Consider the following 7895-nt stretch of genomic DNA (forward strand, 5'->3'; position numbering starts at 1 on the left):
CAGTCCCAGTCGAGTTGACTTACCTACCTTATCAAATATCAAAAGTTCCTAAATGAGAGATTCTATTTCTGAACACCGAACTTGATTCCATTGGTCAGTTTATATATTTTTATGCAAGTATCATGCAGTTTTTGACCCAAGTAGCTTCATAATATGCATTAAAGTCAGGTAGTGTGAGACCTCCCTCTTCATTCTTCTTTATGAAGATATTTTTAGTGATTTGGGCCACCATGCCCTTTCAAATAAATTTGGTTATTTTTTCTATTACTACAAATACATTTTTGAGATTTTAATTGATATTGATGTAAATCTATAAATCAATTTGGGTAGACATCTTGACTTTATTTATTTTTCTAATCCATGAATGCAGTATGTCCTTCCATTTATTTTGGTCTTCTTTGATTTGTTTTTAGCAATTTTAGCAATAGATTTTTGTGGCCCTGGTTAAATTTATTCTTAAATATTTGATTATATTGAATTCCATTATAATTTTTTTTCTTGATTTTCTCCTCAGATTGTGTATTAGTAGTGTATAGAGACACTGCTTATTTTTGGATGTTGATCTTGTACCCTGTCACTTTGCTATACTGATTTATTAGCTCCAGGAGCTTTGCTGTAGGTGTTTTGGAATTTTCTACATATAGTACCATGCCATCTGCAAACAGTGAAAATTTTGCATCTTCCTTTCCCATTTGGATGCCTTTCATTTTTTTCTGTTGTCTAAATGCTCTAGCTAGAACTCCTAGCACAAAGTTGAATAACAATGGTGACTGTGGGCATCCCTACCTTGTTCCTGATCTTAGAGAGAAAGATTCCAATCCTTCCCCATTGAGTATGATGTTCACACAACTCACTGATTTGGGTTTTGACATGATTTTAGCATGTGCGATTGAACATTAATTAATTGTCCCTACTTTATCTTGTTTAAGTGTTAGTTTGCTCCTTTGACTGGACCATATCTTTGTTTTTCCTAGTATGACTTGTAATTTTTTATTGGTGCCTAAGCATCTGATTTCTTTGATTAGTTTATTTTGAAGGTCATTTTCACTCTTACCAAAGGTTTTCTTATTGGTTGGCTTTTTTGTCTTACATGTTTTTCTGTGTTCAGTTCAACTTATTTTAGAACACTAGCATAGCTTCTTTTCAGAGTTTTTCATCTCTTGTTTTTTCTTCTGTTCTTGCCCTATCTAAATGGAACTTTTTAAAGAATAATCTCCCTGATATTATGAATCCCTGTCAGATTTTCCCAGAAAAGACAGGCCTAGATCTCAGGAGGAGGATGTATTCAGCATGATGTTTCACTGTGGATAAGACTCAGTAGGTTGCTAAAAATTCCTGTGGAGACTCTAGACTCTCTGCTTTTCCAGTACTTACCAGCAGGTGGTGCTTGCCAGTCTGCAGGTATTCACTAATGTAAAGTGGTGTGGTGCCTTAACATTTTAGGCACACCCTAGAGCTGCCAGTGGCATGGTTGAGAGAGAGACTGATGTAACCAATGGGCTTGGGCTTAGCCTTTAGGTCTGAATTCTGTGATAGAGTGCTTCCACTTAGGTGGGTTCTGCTCCACTTTTCCTGGGGAAGGTAAGTCCCTTTGTAGTGCAAAAACCAGGAACGAGGCCACAGGCCTCCAGGGATGTTCTGTGTAGTTATAACAGACTGAGAGTAAGGATCAGTAGTTTTGGGAATCAGCTTTATTTTCTATGGCCATAGGGCTCAGCTGAGTAGCTTCTGGAAATCTGAGCCCCGAATAAAAGGCAACCTTAGCTTTTACAGATTGTATGGCATGTTAAAGACAAGGAAAACAATGGGCAGATTTAAGTTGAGAATGGCCCAGAGCTGAACCATAAAGGGAGGGGGCCCCCTCCCCACGAATATCTCATCTTGCCTACTTGCAGCTTCACCAGTTCCTGAAAGATAGGGGAGGGGGGTTCTATCACAGGAATGTGTCTTATCTCACTTGCTTGCAGTTTTATCCATTTCTGAAGGTCAGGAAACGGGGTTTGGGATTTTCCAAAGAGAGCACAGCTGAACCAGAAAGAGGGAGAGGCCTCCTGCTACACTTTGACTTGTTACTTTGTCTCTCAGACCTATCAACTCCATCCTTGCCTGAATCACGGCTGAGAATTTAAAATGCCTGAGGTTTTCTCCATTGAACAACTTAGCTTTGTTTTAACAACTCCCTTTATGGAGATAGCCTCCAGCCCCCAAGTTTCACCCGTCAAGGGCTAAAGTTAGTACCTGATTCTCTGTGCCTTGGGGCATAGCCCTTCTTAGCTGGGGTGCCTCCAAAATTCTCATTTTTTTGCAATCCTGCCTCCTCTCTGCCAGGAGAAACCTTAGGATTCCTTTCTTGCTTGCTCTAGGTTGACCTGTGCTTGAAGCTTGTAAAGAGCAGACACATTTTTAAATTAAAACTACAGTTGGAGGTTGGCTGTGCTGCCCTCTGTTACTTCCAGCAGAGACCTCTTCTTTCTCCCATGAGGAAATATTTCCAACTAAACCTGCTGTTCCAGTGGGGGAGGGTTGACAGCCTCCATATTTTGGGGACTTTATTCACATTTTTTGGTGAGATCTTGTTCTTCCATCCATTCCAGACTGGTGTACAATGTGTGTTTGGTCACAAATGTCCCCCACATCAATTCCTTGGAACTTAGTCACATTAAGTGTCCCTTATATGAGATGAATCATTTTTCTCTTGCTTCTTTCAGGATTCTCTCTGGCTTTGGAATTTGACCTGCTTAGTATTTGTCTTGAAGTAGGTCTATTAGGATTTATTCTGTTGGGATACACTGAACTTCTTGGGCACGAACATGTATATCTTTTATTAGAGTTGGGAAAATTTCAGCCATTATTTCTTCAAATATTCTTTCAGTCCCTTTTCCCTTCTCTTCTCCTTTTGGGACATACATGATGCATTTCTCTGTGTACTTTGTGCTGCCACTCAATTTCCTAAGTCCCTGCTAATTTTTTTTTCATTCTTTTCTCTGTCTGTTCATAAGATTTTGGTTTTCCCATTTTGTAGTTTGTGGATCCTTTCTTCTGCCTGTTCAAATCTACTGTTTTATGACTTTAGCATATTTTTAATGTTTTCTATTGTGCCTTTCATTCCCATAATAATGTTACTTTTTTTTGGCATTCTTTCCAGTTCTTCTTTCTGCTAGCCCAGTGTCTTCATAATATCCCTTATCATTTTTTCAATATTTTCCTTCATCTCCTTGAATTGTTTTAGGATATTTGTTTGTGAATCATTGATGACGTGTCTCCTCTGATGTTTTAATTTATTCTTTTGGTTGGGCCATTCCTTTTTGTTTGTTAATATGGCTCACAATTTTTTATGTTCTCTAGGCATCTGATTTTCTTGGTGAGTTTACTATGGAGATTGTTTCTCTTGGCTATGGTTTTCTTGTTGATTGGCTTTGTGCTAAAGGCTTTCTTTCACACTTTATTCAATCTATTCTAGATCTTTACAATATCTTGTGTTTAATGAATCTTTCTTTAAAGTTCTTATTCATCTGATTCTTGCCCTGGATACATGGTACAATTATTTGAGATGTACTGTTTGTGCAATTCTTTCACTCTCAGCAGAAAGCTTAATTTCTCCCTCCTTCCTCCATGAATGTTGATCTGTTCTGTATATTTTTTATTTGCCTCTCTATATTTTGAATATACCATTTGTACTTCTAGTTGCTCTTACCTGCAGGGCTAATTCTGGGAGTAAGGTCCCCCAGAGAGGACGTTCCCATGTCAGTTTTTCCCACAGATACATAAAGGAGGTATAGATTGGTTCCAGTATGAGCTGAGGAGGGAATGATGCCAGTCTTCTTTTTGACGACTCCCTGAATTTTTGCTTTCCTGGCTTCCCCAGAAGATGGTGCTCTTCAACCAGCTGTTCCTCATTGTTCAAAAGTGGTACTATAGCTGTAATCTCAACTGACACCACCTTTGCCATAAACATAGTTGAAGCAGAGGCTGGCAGCTGCTTTTGGTTAGGGCAGGTTAAAATTTGCTCTGATTCTGGACTCTGAATTGAATTCTGTAATCCAAAGCTGCAAATTGAATTGGGCTTTGCCTCCTGCCCTCTTGCTGCTCTTCAGCAATCTGCTGAAGTTACTTATCTCTAAATCAACCTGTTGCTCCTGCTGGGGACAGGGTTGAAACAGAGGATGATGGTTGCTCTCTCTCCTGGGCAGGTTGAAACTGTATCTGCCCTCAGAACTGGAACTCAGCAATCCAAATTTGTTAATCAAAAACCATAGTTGGTACCTAGCTGTGCCCACCCCCTCCTTTTCTTGGGAACTGTGGCCCTTCAGCTAAGTGTACCTTGACACTTAGAGAAGTTATTTTGTCTGTAAAATAGAAATGCTGGGGGTGGAATTGAAACAGAAGCTGCAGGTTGCTTTCTGTCCTGGGCAGGTTGAAAATCTTTAGAGCTGGAACCCAGAAATCCAAATTCTTCAATTAAAATCAGCCATCAGTATCCAGCCATGGCACCCACCCTTGCCTGTTCTTGGGAAAAAGCACTTCCGTTTCATTCAGCAAGAGGTTCCCAAGATGACCTGACATGCCAGAGGGGTTGGACACCATTTTCAGCTGTGTGGAGAGTTCTGATAAATCTTCACCACAGCTGATCAGTCTCTTCCTTCTGTTATCTAGATGGAGAGAAGAACATGTTCTTCTGATTTCTGGAGCCCCCAAGTAGTTGTTTCAGATAGTTCTTGGCTGTTCACTAGCTACCCTGGAGAAAAAACTGAATCCTAGAATTCCCAATTCTTCTTCTTGAATCTAGAATTCCTGCTTGTTTCTTCACTTTTTCTTTGTTCTATAGCCAGTACTTAACTCCTAAATCTTTTGTCATTGATTTTACACAAACCTATGACTCCCAACATTGTGATCTTTAGAATATTGTCTAAGTGTTATTGAAAATGGTTGTATAAAACAACACCTTTTACTTTACTAAAGGGAGTAAATTGAATTTGCAGTCATTCTAAGAATGATGGGAGGGGACTTAAAAACTCTTTTAGGGTTGAATATTCACTCCTGATTTGGAATCCAAGTTGGAAATGGATTGTGCTGATTTAAAGCTCTTATATGCTCCAGAAAAGCCATGTCCTTTTAATCCATTCTTGTGGATGCAGTTCCATTGAGGGTGGGAACTTTTGATTATATTATGTCCATGGAGATGTGACCTATCCAATACCAGGTGGATTTTAATCTTTTACTGGAATATTCTATAAAGAGAATAAAGACAGAGAGAATTCAAAGAGACAGATAGAGAGAAGCTAAGATATAAAATCCAGAGTTTTCCCCAGAGAAGCTAAGAGATGAAATCCAGAAGAAAAGCCTATAGAAGAGAGAGAGAGAGTCATTGAAACCAACCCAGAAGGGAATGACAGACGTTGCCATGTATCTTTCCATGTTACAGTGAAACCCCAATTACCAGCAGCCTTTCCTCTGAGAAGGTATCTTCCTTTTGATGCCTTAATTTGGACATTTTAATGGACTTAGAACTATACATTTGCAGCCTAATAAATCCATGTTGAAAAAGCCAACCCATTTCTGTTATATTGCATTCTGGCAGTTTAGCAAACATCCACATGGATAGTCCACAATTGGCAGAATAATGGAAACTAATAAAGAATATCTTGGGACATCACCATTAAATTTAATTTCTATATAGTATGTATTACAATTCCTTTTGGAATTTGACTGTTCCCTGGATGCTTGAGTTTTAAAGAGATGTTCTCTTGTTCCTCATGCATATGTATCCTTTTTGAACTGACTGTGTATTGCCAATGTTTAAAAAATATTTTCTACTTCTGTTCCCTCACTCAAGCAAACATCCTCCAATCGTGTATTTCCTTATATAGTAAAAATCCTTTTTGTCCAAATAGAATGAGCTTGCATTCTACAATATTTCAACTTACTTATAATAGCAGTTTATGTTTTTAGAAAAAAAAGTTTAAATTGTTGTTCTTAGACTTCTGCCCAACCTATGTAAAAGCAATTGATATTCTGAGGTAAACATTAATACAATTCTACAATCATGGAGGTTGTTGCCAAGAGAGACCAGCTGGCTGTCCTCAGTTCCTCCTCAAGGGTACGTTAACTGAGAGAATTTACTATGGTTCAAAAACTTATCTCAGTCCTATTTCTCCTGAAAAATCAGTCTTATGTGTGACAGAGAATTCAGGAAAAAGTTACCGCAAAACAATGTCATTTCACAGTATATTTGAACATTCATGTTTTCTGTTTTCCAGAGACGCAGCCAAACTGAGAAAGTATTGGAGATACTCATAACTCATAATTAGTGGGTAAGAGCAGCAAGTTATTTTATTTATAATAATAAGTACAAATTATCTTTCAGCAATTATAGGTGACTGAGGGCTATCTCTATCTTGTCTCTCTGTCTATCCACTCATCATATGTTATTCACCTCTACACCATACCTATTCAGTAATTATTGACCATTGTCAAATCTTTCCTCTAACAAATGTTTAAAGTCTTTATATGCCAGCAGTAATTTCAAATATGATATGATAGTGAGCAGTACAAGTGTCTGCTTTATTTTAAATGGCAGATAATAAACAAATATAAGCTGGAAAAATAGTTAATGGAAAGTGATACTAAAAAATCAAAGTAAGTGCTAGCTTCAGCAGCACATATACTGAAGTTGGAACAATACAGAGAAAATTAGCATGGCCCTTGTGCAAGGATGACATCAAGATTCATTAAGCATTCCACATTGAAAAAAAGAAAAGAAATCAAAGCAATATAATCACATGACTAGAACACATCACTGTATTGACCTCCTCATTTTTGCAGATCTTATTTGGGTACAGGTCCAACATGGCTATACTAACAGTGACAATGTCAACGTACTTTCTAGGGATGGCCCCAAGCACATTCTTTCATGGAAACATAAGTGAAACAAGAAATATCACTCTGATATGTGACACCCACAAAAGGTCTTCCAAATACAAACTGTATTTAGTTGGTTGTTTATGTGTTTATTTTTTTATTTCAAACCTTTGGCATCAGCAGTTTTCTGCAAAAATGTACCAAGTATATTAAAAATAAATCATTGTGTGGCAGGGTTGGTAGGTGATGAAGAAGTTATTTTTTGCCTCTTCTCCTAGTCATCTGTGCAGAAGGAGCATTGTCCCCCTTTATACCATTCAAGTGAGTTGCTGATTCAGAGGCCCTCTTTGATGATTATGAAACAGAATGATAACATTTAGGGTGATAAAACTTCAGCAATAAACCATTTGCCTTATTTATTTATTTATTTATTTATTTATTTATTTATTTATTTCTCTAGTTATAGAAGTAAGTTCCCTATCCAGAGTTAATAGAACTATCCCTGGAATGTGAACTATTTTAAGATTATGAGAGTTGCTATTATCAGGGTTACCCAATGCCAATCTCTCCTTAACTGCTTGGGTTCTGAAAAACTTTCCATATCAACTTGTACATTATTAAGGCATGGTAAGTTTGGTGCAACTCCCAAAATATTATTTGCACTAAGATCAAGAAACAAGTTCAATGCACCTAGGATTCCCACAGGATTTGTGGAAAATGTGCTTACAAGGAGAATCAGATTACACCTTTCCCTTCATCTTTCTACATGGACAGGATCAAAGCCCAAGTCTGTTTCCTAATCTCTCTTTTTTAATGGTCTGTTTTAAGTATAATGAAATATTTTTTCGCTACCTGTGCAATGTAAATGATCCAATCTTGGTTATCTGTGTGCCTTATTTTCTAAATAGAGTAAGTTATCAGCCAGGTTGCAAAAATAATAAAAGCAAGTACTTTCATTGAAGGACAGGTGAGCTATGGTTTAAGAACTTTGGCACCTCAGAAGTTTGAACAGCTGTTGGCTATTTGCAGAAATGAAA

At 37.6% G+C, this 7895-nt stretch overlaps 1 non-coding gene across 1 annotated transcript; it reads left to right on the forward strand.

The window, feature by feature from the left end:
• The first annotated feature begins 6640 nt into the window (after window positions 1-6640).
• LOC143681871 (U6 spliceosomal RNA) lies at window positions 6641-6747 on the forward strand. The gene has a single exon (XR_013174923.1). It is a non-coding gene; the product is annotated as a U6 spliceosomal RNA (small nuclear RNA).
• The last annotated feature ends 1148 nt before the right edge of the window (window positions 6748-7895 follow it).

The sequence above is a fragment of the Tamandua tetradactyla genome, chromosome 4, assembly GCF_023851605.1.
Source record: "Tamandua tetradactyla isolate mTamTet1 chromosome 4, mTamTet1.pri, whole genome shotgun sequence".
Taxonomy (NCBI): Eukaryota; Metazoa; Chordata; class Mammalia; order Pilosa; family Myrmecophagidae; genus Tamandua; species Tamandua tetradactyla.